The sequence below is a fragment of the Eretmochelys imbricata genome, chromosome 2, assembly GCF_965152235.1.
Source record: "Eretmochelys imbricata isolate rEreImb1 chromosome 2, rEreImb1.hap1, whole genome shotgun sequence".
NCBI classification, from domain to species: domain Eukaryota; kingdom Metazoa; phylum Chordata; order Testudines; family Cheloniidae; genus Eretmochelys; species Eretmochelys imbricata.
Window position 1 is genome coordinate 111,969,947 of NC_135573.1, and position 12,867 is coordinate 111,982,813.

Sequence of the window (12,867 nt, forward strand, 5' to 3'; positions counted from 1 at the left end):
CCATTGTGATTCCCTTTCCACCTGCAATGCTGCACCATCCTCTAACCTACTCCAAGCAAACTGTATGTAATCATATTTTATATGATGAAATAGAAATGCCGTCCTTCTAATCTTTCATTAACGGGGAGTGAAAATAAACTTCTTTAGCTTCGCTTGTATTTGAACCCATCAGTGATCACAGCATCTTCCTCTCAGATTTACCTGCTCCCATTCAGAACTGAATGAGCATATCATTGCAACACTGGGGGCCAGATTCTGCCAGCCTTGCTTAGGCTGAGCCATGCCTTTCTTTGTGTGTAGTCCCATGGGAGCAAATGTGACTACTTTTTTCCTTTTAGTTTCTCTGGATTAGTGGGACCTCTTTCCCCTCTTTCTATTTCTCCATGAGCCTGGCTGCCTTTTCAGTAGTGCTTTGTGGCCCAACAGCCATTTTCAACTAACACTTCCTATTGGAAACACACTGTATTGAAAATAGGAATTATTTCCAATTTAAGCAAGTATATAGCCTTAGTCACATGAGTAGTCCCACTGAAGTCAATGCACTTTGGCTATTCTGGGTTGATGTAATAGTCTATCAACGACTGCTAAAAGCAAGGGCACATTACAGCAGCTCTGCGGCTGCTCTGAATTATGCCAAGAACTGGGCAGACCCCTAGCACAGTCTAGAATTAAAGAACAAATCTAACACAGGAATGAAGCACTACTGAATCTGGTCCAAGGGATGAAGTGGTTTCATAACATGGTTTTTGTTAAGAACTCCATGTAAAGAGCTGCATAGAAGTAATTTGCAGTACACAGCGACAAGCTTTATTCATCTACAGAAAGCAGGAACTATACTACTTATTCTTCAGTGCCATCTACTGGCATTTTACCTGTTAACTCTTTACATTTATATAGGCATATCATTTATAGAGCACACCTGTAACAGTTTTTATACTGTGTGTGGTTCTGTGTATGCATGCAAGACCAAACTTTGTTATAACATGATCAGGGCGCTATTGTATAATAGAATAATGTGCCTTGGCATGACACTACTGGTACAGATGGACCCAACATTAAAAATCTGAATTGAGAGCCTTAAACCAATCTGGGTTTCTACATTAATTTTACTTTTTAATACAACTTGGATGCTTCTTAAGTGATGCTGGGAACTGGTGGTATTTCCTCTGAGGAGCTGATGTTGTCTCTCCTCTGGGCATATTTCAAAAAGAAACCAGCACTTCTCCTCCTAGCACAAGCTGAGAAGGGGCTTGGACGCTTTTAAGCATAGCTACTGAGGAAATCCAAATTGATTTATGACTCAGGTTTTAACTCAAAAGGCCAACCTTTGGGTTAGGAAAGATATGGGGAAGGATAAGATTGGTGAGGGAGGGTTAAACACTGTAATGTTTTAGTACAGAAAAATCCCTAATGCACTCCAAAAATAGGATTTAAAAGAAAACATTTTCTCTCCTTTTCCTTTGTTTTAAAACATATTGCATATAAAAAAAGTAGTAATCAGTTGCACTAAGACTGACTTTGGCTCACTGATTTCCCTCTCTTTTTTCTTTTGATTAGGAAGGCACCAGCAAAAGGAAGTCTTGCCCCGGACATCAATGTAGATTTCTTTTGCAGATACTATATCTGGATTCAATTGCACCCTTTCCTTACTACCCCCTCTGCGTTGTGACCAGCCTTTGGTTAACTCTGGAAGCGTTATTCCATACACAAACCAACAGAGCTGTTGTGTACGAATTCTGGGCTGGTTATTTATGTATTGTAGGGGGTTGTTATGAACAATTATCCGAGGGAGTGGTGAGGAGAGAACAGAGAAGGTAAGCATAACTTACCCTAGTGTACCAGCGAATCCACTTAACCACAATTAGTTTTTTATCCAATTAACACTAGCACTCTTGCCTAGAGTTTCATTATATAAAGGGAAATTTGCCCTTGTGGAATTACTCTGAGATAAAGATCCTACTGATATATAAATAGTGAAACAGGTTTACTCATTATCCCCTACCTCCTCACACAATGATCTAGATATTTTATTTTCTCTTATTTCTTCTGGATTCTATTTACTTTTTAATGAGTGATTTTGAAACTTTTTAATACCTGAACACCTGTTGTAGCTTTTAGTTCCATTCTTCTTCTCCAGAAGCTTTGGATAAATTGGTGCTATACTAGAGTGTGGCAGGGATAAGAGATAAATGTGAATCAGCAAATGTAGCAAAACCTAATTAAATATTTCCTTATAAAAATAATCGAGTGGAACAGTTAGACTCTGCTCCAAGTCAAAATCTTTACAGTATAACAAACTTTTCCTGTCCTCTGATTCAGCTATGCAGAAGTGACTGCTTCCCTTATCTGGGGTTCTGTTTTGTACCTTGGAAGTCCCTAGAAATATAGAGGCTCAGGAAGAGACATCACTTGTATCATCTCCTGGAGATGCTTTAGTAAAGTTAGCCTGAGTCATACTTGAACTAGGCTGCGGTTGACCCTCCAGTTCTGGATCAGTCTGTAAGACTGCAAAACGATAGCTTTATGCCAGGTCTACACCAGAAACTTTTGCCAATATAGTAATGTCAGTGAAGGGTATGAGTTTTTCTACAATATTTATGTATTGGCAAAAGTCATAGCATAGATGCATTTACACCAGCTTATTTCACTCAGGGAACTGGAATAAAGGCGCACCTGCCAAAGCCCTCTTTTGCCAGCTTGTGTCTGCACTAGGAGGGTTTGCCAGTATAGCTATACAGGCAAACCCTTTCCAGTGTAGACAAGGCCTAATTAGTCTATTCTCTGGGGCTTCTGATTAAAATCTTGGCTCTGCTTGACTACAGTACTGTTTTTGTCAGAAGTCATTTTAGACACTAAAGCCTATTTCATCCTGGTGTGACAGCCACCATCTTGGCTGAGGCACCTGGGCCCCTCAGAGCTAAAAGCATGAGCAGCTAGAGCTTGAGCTAAAGAGCCAGTGCTCTCCGGCTGGGGTGGTAACCAACTCACCGCTTCTATGGATTGGCACAGAGGGGAATGGGTAACCGTGGGTTACCCTGCCTATCCCCCACCCATACTGTACCCTCTTCTAGCCCCAGAGATGTGTGTCTCTAGACATAGGAGAGCTACCCAAAAGACTTGATTGCTCCATGACCAGCTATTTACCCTTTAAAAATTACATCATGTCTCTTGCCCTTTTTTCCCCCCTCCTCTAGCCATTCGTAGAAGCACTAGCTCCCTTCACAGGCTATTTAACCTTTCTGGAAATGCTGACTTACTAAAGCAGTGTGACAGGTAAAAGGAAGCCAGTGAGAGAGGGTGTTTACTAACTGATAGCTCTCACTAGCAAGGGAACCTGCCAATCAGAGGTGTTGTCTGCCACTCTACATACCCATGACTACCTTGGGATATTAATATACTAAATAGGAAAAATAATAGTTAGTGATCATGCAGTTTACTTAATATAACACTAGGTGGAGCAGTGGGCAAATGTCTTTATCTTTTCATTATTCATAATGGAGCACTGCAGTTTTTAGATAGTACGGCTGGGACCTGAGACACAAAACTGAGCTCCAGCTCAGTCCTTTCTCAGAGCTCAGGGGTCTCTTGGTCTCTTACACGCTAACACCACACTTTAAATCCTAGTCTAGACAAGGCACAAAAGAGCAACTCTAATATGAGCACCTAGCACACTAGCAGTCGTGGCCCGTGACATAGGCAGTCAGACCTAGTGGTGAGGGCTGTGGGGGTCAGGCCTAGTGGTCGGAGCGGGAGTCAAGAGCCAGGGTTCATAGCCATAGTCAAGGCAAACATCAGAGCTAGTGTCAAAGTCAGGAATGAAGCCAACAATCGGAGCTGGAGTCAGAGCTTGCAGTGTGGGTAGAAGCAGGGATCTGGAAGAAAGCAGGAACAGGACAGGAAGGCGGAGACCAGGAACAAGGCAGGAAGCCAAAATGCAGGAGTCACATGAGAAGGTAGGGTCCAATACAACAGCCAGGCCTCCTTCTGGCTTAAATAGCAAGTCTGAGCTCATTGGAGAAGTCAGATGTCTCTACCAATCAGGCATTTCATGAGTGGTGCCTATGACAACCTGGGCTCCTCCAGCCCACACTCTTCACTGGTACCAGTAAGCTGCCAGGTGGTCGCTGCAGACTGAGGACTGTCTGGGGACTTGCGGACCTGGGTCTGAGATCCATGAGCCCTCAACTGCACTTTGTGTTAAAAAAAAACAAATGTGGTGTATAAACACAGAGACAAAGGAATAAAGTTAACAAAATCCAACTTGTGTACTTGACCAACACGTCAGCAGCCACAGAGTGATGCACAGCACCATGGGCCCAAAAGTAATTTGCGGAGAAACATACCTTACATTTATATCCAGTTGTTCACGTTGGTGCTCGATGCGCTTACAGAAAACATCCAGAGAGTGGCACCACGGTGCATGCTTTTTGCGGATGATGCAGTGCATCTGTGGGAGAGCAAAGAGGAAGTGGATGAAGGTTCAGAGAGATAGAGGTGTGGACTTGAAAGAAATGGCATGAAAATCAGCAGAAGTAATACAGAGTATACAGTCTGTAGATTTGATACCATCTTGCAAGAAGACAGTGAGACTGGGGACAACAAATCCAGTAGGCCAGCCATTACCAAAGGTAGAGAAGATCAAGCACCTAGGTTTGATAGTACAGGAAAATGGTGAACTCAGCAACGTACTAAGCAGAACAGGAAAGGCATGGACTAAATGGAGAGAAGCGAGTAGCGTAACCTGTGATAGGAGAATGCCTATCAAACTGAAAAGTAAGATCAAGACAGTACCCTTTTGTCTGAATCCAAATGCTAAGCACTGAGGAAGAGACCGGAGCAGATCCTGAATGCAGTGGAAATGAAAATGTTAAGATGGATGGTTGGAGTTACAAGGATGGACCATACTTGGAATGAATGAATTACGTCAAGTGTGAAGTTGGTACCAATTATAAAAAAGCTGAGGAAATCCATGTTTAGGTCATTTGGGCACAGGAAAAGAAGATCAGACAAATATATAGGAAACAGACTATTAAATGTAGAAGTGGAGGGTAAGAGAAGAATTGGAAGACCCAGAACTACATGGATGGGTGCTATACAAAGGATTAGACTGGCAGTGAAGTTTGCGAGAAACTGCTTCAAGACAGACTGGAATAGAGAAGAAGGACTTGAAGTGCTGGCCCCATATAGATGGGACTAAGGCTGTAAGAAGATTTATGTTCAGCAGTAGCTCAAAAGTCTTAAATTCCTCTACTGACATAAATTAAATAATCTTCATGGCACATACACAAGTATTACACCCACTTCACAATGCTGTCTATGCCATCCCATTTTAAAAGAAACACTTTACCTAGCACTTTCTACAACTGGCAATTTAGAAGACAAATTCTGCATACTTTGATCCACTTTCTCTACAGTTTTACAGATCCAGTTAAAAATAGACCTAAGCCAGTGCACTGACCACACACCAAATTCTGCATCTGTCTAACACGATAAGTATTATTTTAGTGTGCAGCTATTTTAAATGGTGATTGCTCTGATTTATGAAAAGACTCTTTTTCACTCACTTTTTTTTTTACATTGATAATAATGCGCTAATGATTCTTGGTTGACAAAGCCATGCACAAATTTAGCAATGCATTATTTCACTTGATGGATTGGTACACGTGAGAACAGATAATAAGCAATCTAAATCCTACAGGATAAAGCTGTCATAGTAATCCATATATTCCTCTTATTTGATTAATTGGTGTAGCAGTAGGAATAGCTCTAGCACTTCATCAAGCTCAGATACAGTATATGCTATTACATGGAAGGTTCTGGGAAGCCCAGGAGATTGATAATATAATTGGGTCTGACTTGTTGATGGAAATAAATAAATAGTTCTAATAATACATATAGAAAAGGCTTAAATTCGGTCTCCTAGTCAGAAACTATTTGACCTGTATCATGTAATAACAAAACTGGAGCACAAACCTCCCATGTATCAGCAAGGGACAAAGAAAAACAGGTAGTATAAACACATCACATGTGGGGAGGGACACATTTGCTGGACAAGCAATTAAGGCAAAAACTTGCATAAAAAGTGATCAAAGCATCCTAAGAAAGGGATGAAGATCCTGATTGCTTCTCCTTAAACAAGTCTGCACAATCTGAGACTCAACAAAAATGTAAAATCCTTTAGGAAGCTTATAGAGTCATCTTGTAGTATGTAATGTAATAAATTGGCTAATGTTTGCACTACTGGATGGAATAAAAACTGTTCACCTATGTGTTTGTCATAAACCCCATGCTGTTACTACAAAAGAGAATGCCCTTCTATGCTCACGTGGCAGAGGTCTGGGTGGAGCAGGAGGATTTGAATTCTGGTAATGTTTTACTGTGCTATGTTTTGGGACAGCAAAATAGCTGCTTTATTGATTTGGGACAGCCAGAATGTTGTGCTTGAGAATGTAGATTGAAGCAGCTCTGTGCATTTAAATCGGTTTGTGTACATTCTGAATGTCATGCTGGCCTGTTTAATATAATTAATGGAGTTTGTTTTCTGATCACTTCAGATATGTTTTTTTTAAGGGTGGGCAGTTGTGGGGAGACATCAGTATTGTTATTTTGCCCAGCCACCTCCTAGGAACTAACTTTAACATCTGTAACCTTCTCCTGGCAATTGTGTGTGTTCTAACAGCAAGGGGCCTGAGAGCTGTGATAGATCCCATTTAATCTTTTGAGAAACATCTAAATTCTGTGGAATAGCTTGTTTTCTTTTCCCATCTAAGGACAGGCAGGAGCCATTTTCCTCTGTTAGACCTTGAAATGATGCTTCATGCTTTTGTCACATAATTAAAATTAGATTATTGCAACTCCCTGGCCCTAGAGCCTTGTAAATGTTCCAGCTCGCCCACAGGCTCATAGTAAACGGGATGCTCTAAGCATATTTTTTCCTCTTTCCTCACTCATCTGTCCTGAAATCACTGCACTCTGCCAACTAAATGTATTTGCTTATTGCTTTCTAAGGGCAACGAGCACACAGTTAGAGATTTACATGCTGAGAGCCAAAGTTTGTCCCAGACTTTCCTTGAAATAGTCCGGATCCAAGAACAGCTTTTAATGCATTTGCTCCTTGTTGGTGAAGTTCGCTTCTACTGCAAGGGAGGTGGCTAAAAGGGGGGAAAGCGCAGGCTGTCTCAGCGTTGAGTTCAACAGGACTACAGACGAGGTTCTGCGTTTGCAGGATTGGGCTCTTACGTTCATTGACTGAGGATTGAGACTCCCTGGAAAAATAATGCAGCTACTTAATCCCCTTCCATAAACTAGGTTATACTTGCAAACTGATGAAGAAATTTACAGTTTCGATTCCCATCAACAAACCCCCTCCCTGCCCCGCAAAAAAAAAAGAAAGAAAAAAAAGAAAAGAAAGAAAGAAACCCAAACCCAAGTAACAGTGGGCTTTTTTGTTTTTGTTTTTACTAAACCTAAGTATCCTGGATCGAATATGCTTTTTTGTCTGGCAGAGTTTTTCAGTTTTTTATGTCAAATGTGATCAGTGAACATTAGTCCCAAATTTACTACTGACCTGTTCTATGATATACAGCATTTGTGTAAGACCCCACGACCATTAACTGACTCTATTCAAAATCACTTTGATTGTGTGAGATTTACTGAACGTAGCTGTGTAGCTTATCAAATAAACGTTCGCAATGGCGAGGCTGATTTATTGTTAACATGGGAGAAAACTAGGCTTTGAAGGATTTGATGTTTACTGGTAAATGTTGGGAAAGGTTGATTTCACCAGACACACACAAACCGACCACGGAATATTTCCCTTAATAATATCTGAAATGTACATGTTGGCAAAGTAAGAAAAATGCTGCTTGGGAACTTATTAGGGTTTGATCTCAGGGGTATTTACTTTTTTTGACATTTGACATTGACAATTTGTGTTTTAACAGGTATAAACCTTTTTGAATCTCAGCACCTACTGTCATTAAATAATTACTGTCTGACCCCCCCCCCATTGTCTGACCCTGCCTTCCATAATTTCCCACAACTGAGAAACCTTAAATAGATTTAAAAAAATTAAAAATCCTTTAAACCAAACATTGATGATATCCATCAAAATGATAAAAAATAAACTCAAATTCTTCCAAGCCCGGTGATAACTAAACTACCATAGAAGGATGACAGCATTTTAAAGCAAAAGAATAAGAGTATTGTTTAAACTTGGACAGGATCACCAGTCTCTCTGTTCACATGTGCCAAGAAGCACAAACAGAAGGTATGCTCCACAACCACCATCATCTCCTGTGTGCTGTGCTAACAATGCATTTGCTAAAAGATATTTTGCAGGCCTGGCTGGCCAGAAGCAGACACTGTAGATACAATACCAGTACAGAAATAGCCTGCTTAGCAATACATCCTAATTTATGCTACACATTATTAGACATGTTAACAATCTGCACTACAGCATTTAATCCTCTCTCTGTCCAATCACTTTTCTGGGTGGTCACTTGTCTACTCAGGCACTGATTCCCTATTATATAGTGCCATCATCAGCCATGCTCTTGATTTAAACTCCTGAGGACAGAATTGCTGAGCACCAAGACTCCAGTTAAAGCCAGTGGGAGGCGCAGGTCTTTAGCAGCTCTGAAGACCAAGCCCTTAGTGCCTATGAAAAGCTTGTCTTTACTGTACACTCTTTTACACTCAGTGGGTTTTCCAGGTGCCTACAGCAGTACAATTTGTGTTTGTTGGCAACCACAAGTGACCACAATCCCCATGTCTTATTTTCCTGTACTGTGAGGCCATTTATTAGCCCACAAGTGTTAACAGGTGCGAACAATTGTAACATGCCAATGCAGAGAACACATTTGCTATAGCAGAGGTGGCAATTGCAGTGCTCTGCTGGCTTCCCAAGGCAGCCATCTTTTCTTGGCACTCACACCACAGCAGTGCGGGCATACCACCTTTGAACAGGCATGTCAGCCTCACAGACATGCATGAGTATAGAAATCAAGACACCATGTATCAGCATCTGATGTGTACCCTGAGGGCAGATTTCCCAACCTGAAATGTCAAAGCAGCTGTCCATCCGGAGGTATGTCTCCATGGTGAAGAGAATGTGTTGCCTCTGAGATCAGACTTGGATTAAAACCAGATGGATATTGAATCCATCAAAATTTCAGTGTCCCCCATCTCAGAAACATTAGGGCCTTCTGACCGTCTTTTTCTTCCACCACTCAATCCGCTTTCCAGCACAGTGAGCTGAGCACTGATCAGACTGGACATCACGGGCTAGCGTTGCCAGGTGCTGCTTCCACCTCACAGGAGGCAAGTGCCTGGAGAGCAGTGCTCAATGTTTTTCCTCAAACGCAGGGTCTAGAGCCTGGTGCTCAAGAATCTTGCTTTAACCTGCCATTGTCTGTGCTGGATTTCCTTCAGATGTCAAAATCAAATAGTGACTACCACCAGGTACTGAGGCAGAGTGGTAGTGGAGAGGGTGGAGGACTGGATCTTAGGAGACCTGGGTTTTATTCCTGGCTCTGCCACAGATCTGCTGGGTGACCTCGGGCAAATCACTTCACTTCTCTAGGCCTCTATCAAGCAGGAGGGGCTCATCAGCCACAACAAGCAGTCCACAGCAGTCTACATGGAAAACTCTCATTTCAAACCAAAACATCAGGCAGGCCAGCCAGTTTGAAAGAGTGTGCCAGTCACACATGCTTTGAGGGTATGTACTGCTGACTCCGGCTAATGGGACAAGGTGAAGATGCAGTGAGCAAGCCATCCAGGTACTATGCAGGAGGGGAAAGAGGTATTAAAAGATGCTCTTTGCTGACCCTAGGCAAGGCTGCGTGCTGCTGCTTCAGAAAGACCTGAAAGAGGCCAATTAATTTCAGCATGTTGAAAACTCAACTGAGGGGCCTAATTTTTTATCATACTTACACCGACTTTATGTTGGAGTAACTTACTGAATTCAATAGAGTCAGTCGCTGACGTATATCTGAGGAAATTTAGACCCACTAGGTGTTAAACACCTACAGCATAAGCAACAGTGTGACGCCTCTAAATTATAGAATTGTAGCATGGAAAACACTGGGTTAAACAAAAGGAGGTGGACACTTTATAACTGCACTAAAATGGGCAAGAAGATAACCCATTTATTGATGACAAGTAATTTTATGTTAGTTCTTCGGAGTTTACTGTGATCAACATTTTCTCATCCAAAATAGCACAAGTGCCTTTTAATTTAGGGCATCTGGACACTGGTCTAATCAGAGCCTCATACCCCTGACACAGTAAAATCTGCCCCTACTGTGAATGCTCTAGTTTTCATTCACCAGGCAAGACATAACTATTATCCTTGCATTTTAACTCTGTCCTAATGCAAAATACAACTTCTAGTTCAGTTTAAAATAGACATGGCAAGAACACTTGGCATGCCCTGCATTCCTGTCAACAAGCGATAATCAAATTTCCTTGCAGTGCTAAGGCCGACCAGAAGACTTTTCTTTAACCCATCGGGTTACCACATCATGCTGAATTTCTGAGACACAGATGACATTTTTTCCTTGTGCTTATGAGTAGAAAAGAGAAAGCACATACCTAGAGTGGGAGGAAATCATAATTCTCTGCAATGTTTCAGGGGTAATGTTACTATAACTGAAAGATCAGATAATTTCTCTATTTTATTCAGTTTGTTTATTTTGTACAGTCAGTTTTACTATTTCCCATGTATAACTAGTCACTTTATCCCATTGTTTGTGCAAATCATACAGCAACAGGGAAGAGCAAAGCAGGAAATGTGATGGTTAAAACACAGCACTGCAGTAGGACTCACGCAGGTGTAGAAGCTGAAACTACTTTTAACTCATTTGTTGTAATAGATGGTACCAAACTGACAGTATCCGTTAAGAAATTGCTAGGGAAGTGACAACCAGGTGCCAAAGTGAGAACTTGGAGAGACACGCTTCTTTTGGAAGGGAGTAGTGCCTCAGAACCTGGACCTAAAGCAGCACTATTTGCCAGGGAAAGGGAGAGAGAAAACAAAGGTGGAGGAGGAAGAGAAGTTATCATCATCTTCCCCATGGTCTCCTTATAGAAATGTTTGTCAGAAACAAACAGGTCTGTGCAATACTTGGTTAAAATTATCAGTGTTTCTCACTCACTTGTGATCCAGACCAAGCAGAGTACTAACCATATCCAAAATAGCATAGCATTTCCTATTCCCGAAGAGGGGAAAAGGGTACACTGACGTAACAGTTTCCAACAGCTGTCATAACAGCATGCACAGAGTCATTTTGGAACTGATGGACAACTGCCTCTTGCACACAAAGTGCTGGAGGTGTCAGCTTCCCACGACGGCAAGTTTCCAGCTTCTACTCTGGCTACTGTGTTATCAAAGCATAATCTTTCTGACACTGTCTCAGTCCTCACTTTAGGGAATTTGCTTGTCCTTTTCTGGCTTTGCCAAGGCAGACAAATGTTTATTCCCACCCCTCTCATTCATGTTATTTGGCTTGTTTCACCTTTTTCTCATAAACTAATTCAGACACAATGGTCCTCTTCACATAGATGTGTGAACACAGCAAATGCAGGAGGTCACTGTTTTTTGTATTAAGCAAATTCTCGTGTCATACAAAAGTTCCAGATTTCTGCTAAAAATGGCATCAAGGACAAAAGTTGATAGTTATCATGGCAACAGGTACACTTAGAGATTTTAAAATATAGGACTAAATCCTGAAGCCCTTGCTTTCTATTTACTCAGACCACCGCTCACAGATTCAGTGCAACCTTGCCTGAGTGAGGGCTGAGTAAAACCTGAGTAAAGACCTCAGGATTAGGCATCACAGAATTTAAAAGATCGTAAGTGCATAAGTCTCCAGGGGCTGGATTGCTCTCGCTCACAAAAAAACACCACTGGGGAGGAAAATCCTGGGGTTTAGAGTTTTTCCCAGATCATTGTGGCGGGGGGGGGGGGAGATATGTTGCCCCCACACACCCAGAACTGGGGAAAGGGGTTCCCCAGACCCCCAGAACCCAAAGTTCCCCCAAATCAAGTGGCATCTGCCAGAGCCCAGGTCCATCTGCATGGACATCCTGTTCCTCTCCATCTGTTCTGTAAACCCACCTCCTTGGCAGCAAGGTTTCAAGGGAGAGATTCTGCCAGGGCTTCCCCTGCCTCCTACTGCCTGTTAGGAGTGAAAGAGAGAAAAAGTCCCCCAGCACAGACTGCTTCATGGGAAGCATGATGTCATCTCAGGATGCATTAACTTTTCTGTAGATTCCCAATGAGGAGATAGTGGAGGGGAGGCTTAACAATCACCCTCAGCCTCTCCCCGCATATGGATCTCCAGGCCCCTGAACTCTGGCTCTCCATAGGTCTGGGAACATTTTGGAGACTATTGTGATTTCTGTGCTGCGAGGGTGAGATCTGCATCTGGAGGGCATAACCTGTTCTTCTATCTCTACTGATATTGGCTGAAGAGGTAACTTGCCTTTTTTTGTGCTGAGGACCTTCAGTGCAGGGGGCTGGACTAAATGACCTCTCAAGGTCCCTTTTAGCCCTACAGGAAAGCTATTTGGAACAAAAACTAAACTTTTTTGAAGCTGCCCGCTGGATTCCCTCTAGCAGATGGTGACAGACTTTACAAAAAAAAAAGAAAAAGAAAAAAAGAGTCCAATGCAGAAGGTCATCAAAGAGCTTCAAATTCCCCCAAAGGAGGCATGATCTGGAAAAACGTAGGAAGAGTCAGGACAAAGACAAAGCGCTATATGCACTACCATGGAATTACAAAGCAGACTACTACAGAACACTGATCCTAAGCAAATGATGTTGTGAGCAGTAGTAACTCACTGCTGGCAAAAGTCTTCACT